We start from the raw sequence: 6,000 nt of genomic DNA on the forward strand, positions 1-6,000 counted from the left end.
GTACTGTACAAATCAACATTTTATCATTTTGTTCCATATGTCTTCAGGAGAAGCCCTCCCAATTGCTTGAGAGAAATAAAATTTTTTTCCTGGCTTGACTGAAGCCAGGAAAAAAAATAAATCTTATGCTGTAAAGTCAGACCACTTGTGTCTATTTCTGAAATGAAACAGAAGAAATTTTTTATAGCAGTTTGTATTTCAGGAATCTGGGACTTATAATACATTCACCTATCATACACAGGAAACCCGATGAAGTTACTGGCGTTTAGTGCAATCCAAAATACTGCAGTGCTGTCTTTTTTTTTTTTTTTAACAGCATATTTACTGCCCAAATAACCTGCATGCTCTGTTACTCACCTCTGCCTGTAGCTGCTTTGCCATCTGGCACTATCAGGTATTTATCTAAAAAGTAAATTTGAATTAAGGATCATGAACCCACTCCCTTTAAACTGTGTTTCACCTGAACATAGAAGGTCAATTCACAGTTACGCGAGACATCAAACCTACCAATTAGCTGCTGTTTATTTAAGCTCACACAGCAGTCAAAGGTACTCTGCTGCTTTTAAAGGCTAAGCATCAATTTGAAATGAAAACTGAGTTAATCCCAGATTTCTGCGTCCCTATAAAACACAAGGAGAATTCTGCACAGAAATAACATGCCATCGTAATCCAGGCCATAACCTCATTTAACCAGAGCAAAATGAACTATCCTCATCCTTACACTGGCTCTGACTCCGGAGCAGGACAGGGGGACTGTAGTCATGAAGCCAAGTGGAAACTCCAACCCTGAAGGCAAATGAAAGGACCATCACTGTTATATACCCATAGGATGTACCCCTCACAGTTTATTTAAACTAGCACAAGCCTAAAAATACACAAAGGTTTAAGCAGACAAAAAATGAGACCGCGACTTTTTCTGTATGATGCAAAAGCTTGTGCAACACAATGAGGTGGAGCCCCTCTTAGCAGTTCAGGCCTACCAGGGCAAACAGGACGTGTTCACTGCCTCCCTCTGTGTCCTCCTGCTTGAACTGCTCCAAGATTAGGTGAAGAGCTTTTCAGGACACACTATAAACAAAGATTTAACAGCTCTTTCCCCCTCCTCTTTAAAAACAAGGCAACAAATCTAATCCCTACAAGAAGACTTCTTCAGAAAACAGGAAAAGGGGCCAAGGTGATGCCCTCTAGATGCTTACACATATAGAAGACCCCCAAAATAACTGACATAAAAATTGTCATTTCTAAAAATTACACAAATAAAAAGAAGAGTTCTCTGACAAACAAGATGCTTCAGTATTGCAAATGGTGCTATTCATACTGCTCACATGCAAGGATTTTATTCCAATATAACTCCAGTTTACATGGGCCTATTTCAAACATGCAAAAAAAGAAATGAAAACTTGTAAAAAAACCCCAACTCATACAAACTTTTTCCCTCCCTCCCTCCATTTCAAATTCCTATTTGAAAATAGAAATGCTGTGCTGTTCTGTGACAAAGATGCACTACACAAACACCAATATGCTGCATTTTCATACACGGCAGAGTCCTTTTTCAGGAAGTCTAATGTCAAACAGCATGTCGCTATAGAAAATATGGCAACCATTTTTTCTGGGGAAAAGATAAAAATCCTTATTCAGTGCATGAACCATCTTTTGCTCTGTGTAAAAGCTTCTGATACAGCAGTGGTCCAGTCTGGGTTGATCATTAATTAAAACTGTAATACAGTAAAAAACTATCACTCATATTAAAGATGACTCACATAAATTAATTGCAATGACAGGATCAGATTTCCCTCAGGCGAGGCTAGTTATAAATCATTGCTGATGCAGCTTTTGCATAAAATAGGAGAGTGCTTCCTCCCACTAAAGAATTTCAGAGAAATGCTTTATTTTCTCTAGGGCCCTCATTTCTCCACCTACTACCCACAGCAACAGCTCTGTTTCCTGCAGTCATTTCCCACTGTCATGGCAGGGAGAGGTAGAATATGCCCAAGGATGATGCTACTGTCTGTTCTGAAACTTCTGCTCAAGGACTGAGAGAGCAGAACACCCAAGAGATCAGACTTAATCCAGCAGCACTGCTCCCTGATGGCCAGGAAGGCTGACAAAGGGCTCAGAGTAACACAGAGCATGGCCGCAAAAGAAGTCATGAAAAAAAGCAGGAGGTTTTACAAAGGAAGAAACAGATAAAGGACAGTTGAACACCCCCCACCTGTTGTTTGCAACACAAGCAGCACAAGGAGCAAAAGGGAAGTGCTAACTTACATCATCTTTGTGGCTTTGTGCCACTCAAGGCTTTCCCAGGCGGAAAACCTACCAAGGGGAGAGAATCCACACCAGAGCAGCTCAAGTGAGAATCAAAAAGGGGGCTTAAATTTCAGCAAGACGTTCACAAAAGCTTTAAAGAGGGTAAACATAACAAAGCATGGCTCTGTAGCAATGCAAAGACAAGAAAAACAGCTGTGATATCCTGTAGGTTAGGAACAGGAGGGGAGAACAGAGAGCTGGGATCTTCTGTTTGGGTTTACAGAAATGAAAGGCCAAGGAGATAATGAATTCTCACAATTCAAGTCCTGCTAAAAGTACCAGTGAAATAATCCCAATAGCTTCTGCCACTTGTTACCTCTGCAGCCTAATGCAAAGCCAACTTAAGGTGATAAACCCCAACTTTCAGGGTGCCTAGAGAGCAGGCTTTGACAAACCCTATTATACTTAATACAAAATCCCTGCATGGAAGGATCAAATGCAGCTGGTTCTTTTGCACTTAACACAGATGTGTTCACTTCCCTGCACAAATCTCTCCTACCTTTGATATTTATGTTTTCAGTCGTAACTTGCTAATATATCCCAAAGAAGGCATGGAATTATTGACATGGTATCACAACAATCAGTGCTAGAATTGCATTAGTTCTTCCCAGAAGCTCTCCAATTCACATAGCGCAAACTGTCTAGCTATCTTGCATGACTGGAATTTTTGTTCTTTTTTCAGCTGACATTCTTTTTCACTTAGTGGCATCCCTGTAGCAGACAGAGGGACACAGCAGGCAGCACAAGGACGATGTGAATCAGAGGGAGTTCTCTCTGGTGGTCAGCTCTTACACAAAGAGTCTATGGACAAACAGGATGGAGAGGACCTCTTCAGGTTTGTGTTGATTCAGGGGCTGTCATCCTGGTTTTCAGATGTTAAGCATGTTCTTGAAATGTCTTTTGAAAACATCAACTTTAACATTAATTATTTAACTGCATCCACAATGCATTACAATAAAGAAATTATGTAAACTAAACTGAAGATAATGGAGTTTTACTATAATAAATTATTTGTTGTGACGATACAGAATTCATATCTAAATGCATACTTAATGGCAATCATGAAGGCAAACACAGTTCTGACACAATCTTAAAAAACAATAATTCAGATCCAAATCAGTGGGAAAATTAAGACTGTAAAGAATGTTTTATTTCTACTTTTTTGGATTTGGGAAGAGGAGACTGACATGTGCCAGAACTTTGTTAGTGAACAGTCCCAAAACCAACCCTAACACTGTTTAAACTATACTATACTACTATAGTATAAACTGCATTTATAATGCTGCAACATGAGAAATACTTAATATCAGAAGCACAAGTTATTAAAATTAGTCAACAAAATTTTTCCTCTGGGAGTTGGGCATCCATGACTGACACTGTTTTAGAAGCGCCTCTCACACTGTAGTTTTCCAAGTTGGATATCACCAGAAGTAAAAAGATACTACAAATGCACTAAGAGACCTTACTTTCCATTTTATTACGAAAACTAATCTGTTTTAAAAGAGAGAGTAACACCAAATCTGGTTAAGTCATAGCAATGAAAACACTGTACATCAGCAAATGCTATAAACTAGCAAACAGAAGAACCCGTGCAGTCACCCCAAGACAGAACCTAAAGTATGCTGTCATTTTTAAATGCTATTACTACAGCACTGTATTTCATCAAGAGAAGATGACAGTGGTCCCTTTTATGTAAATTCTACAAGGAAATGAGTGGCAATTCCAAGTACCTGAAAGCAACCTAGTAAATTATCAGGTTTTGAAAATACCCTCATGCTCTCATTCGCAAAACAAACACAAATGATCTGGCTCCCTTATTACTGAAAGCAGCTGCCAACCTCACTGTAAGATGCACTTTAAAAGGACACTGCTTTGCAAATCCAAAATTAATGGGAAAAAAAAAAAAAGAAAAGAAAAAAAAAAGAAATTAGGATAAATTCACTACTGCAGTTCAAAACCAGAATCCCTAGCTTATAAAATCTCCTGTGGGGAATACAGCAAATGCCCAAGACTCAATGGATTCTACATTAACCTAACAAGTGATACTAGTCTAACTTACATTAAAATTATAGCAATAAATTGAGTAAAATAGCAGTAAAACCATTACAAACAAATGTTATACCGACTCTGCATATGTCAACACTAACTAGAATACGTCTCATTTTTTGCATATAACTAATTGTTAGAACAGGACATATATATACATCTATGTGTTTTTAGTGGCACAAGATGAAAATCACCCCAATATCTGAAAATACCATTTATAGTATTTGAAGAAACTGTTTACATCTAGGCACTGCACGGATCACATGCACAGTCCCAGCCTGAATACTGAAGGCGAAACAACACAGTGACTCTAAAGGTAAACAATTATTTTGCTACTTCTAATGCAACTGCTTTTTTTATTCTATTAACACAGGAATTCAGTAAGCAAGAACTAGAGAACTGCAGCACTCTCCAAAGAACAGAGCTGCTTAAAAACTACTTGTTTTCCTTGCCCTACCATCTAGCAGCACTGTTTCTTCAAAAGAGGTCTTCTGTCCTTAACATGGCTGCCATGCCTTACATAACATCAATGAATGAGAAAGTTATTTTGTTTCCTAGGACACGCACTGCCCATTAGCCATATGATTCTCCATATGGCACAGCAAACAGTCCAGACAAAGCTGTGCAGTAACACAGCTCCAAAGATCAGCATCCTCTGAGAACAACAGCAACAGAAATTCAGACTTCACAAGCTCCAAATTCCCTTTTGTATGTATATAAATAAGCAGGCATTCTTACCTTAAGAAAACAATACTACTAATAATAGCAGTGCTCAGTAGAGCCTCCTCTGTTTCATTTGTGCTCGTAAAAAAAAATCTTGGTGCAACTGTCTGCTGCAGCAGGTAATCAATAATATAACCTGCTTCTTCTGTTGCCAGAGCTGCTCCATCTGAACGCTAGCTAACGTGAATACTGTCAGTGTGAGTCATACCAGTGACTCAGAGCAGATGCAGAGCTGCAGGAGGAGTTTAAGTTTCAAGGCTTCCTCTTGCTCCAGCTCCCTGTCACACAGGCACTCACTGCCTGCCCATGTCTCTGTGTACCTGCACACTACCCCAGCTTGTTCTTTCAGCAGAAGTTGGATTTTATCCTCTGCATAATCTTGGAGAATTGGGTGGTTTTGGTTTGTTTGTTTGTTTGGGGGTTTGGGTTTTTTTACTCCAGAATAGCAATTCTGCTTCTTCGCTGCAAATATATTTATCGTGAATGCAAAAGCTTGCTCTGCAGACCTAGTTAACACCATGGTACGTCAGGTGATGTGCTACTGCAAGATACCTGTGGGCTCACGTATCTCATCAAGACTAGGGGCAGAACTCAAAAAACCCAGGAAAGACCATAAAATAAAAGTATTGAGTCTGGGCAACATCCATTTATTTGTGACGACTTCATAGCAAAGTGTCTCTGATTTCATTAAGTACTCTGGGCAAGGCAAATTTGGTCTTAAATGCAGTGAGATGAAAGAACTGTGGGAATGACTGTAGGAAGGGATGCACATGAGCAGAAATGCTGTGGGCCTTTTACCAGTCGTAAACACCAGTTTACCTGTGCTAAACACCAGTTTATCAGGGAAAAGAGCCTATAGGAAAAGAGAACAGCTGCATTATAAACAGGAATAGTGCATCTGGGTTTAGGGTTGAGTTGATCTGG

At 39.4% G+C, this 6,000-nt stretch overlaps 1 protein-coding gene across 2 annotated transcripts in view; it reads right to left on the reverse strand.

Moving 5' to 3' along the window:
* The window catches only part of INPP4A (inositol polyphosphate-4-phosphatase type I A), an 85,705-nt gene extending 80,443 nt beyond the window's left edge, over positions 1-5,262 (reverse strand). For both annotated transcript variants that reach the window (XM_017737019.1, XM_017737012.1), the window contains exon 1: positions 5,092-5,262. The gene's annotated coding sequence lies outside the window, so the exon portion shown is untranslated. The remainder of the gene's footprint in view (positions 1-5,091) is intronic.
* Positions 5,263-6,000: the final 738 nt, after the last annotated feature.

This window comes from Corvus brachyrhynchos, unplaced genomic scaffold, assembly GCF_000691975.1.
Source record: "Corvus brachyrhynchos isolate BGI_N302 unplaced genomic scaffold, ASM69197v1 scaffold83, whole genome shotgun sequence".
In the NCBI taxonomy this organism is placed as follows: Eukaryota; Metazoa; Chordata; class Aves; order Passeriformes; family Corvidae; genus Corvus; species Corvus brachyrhynchos.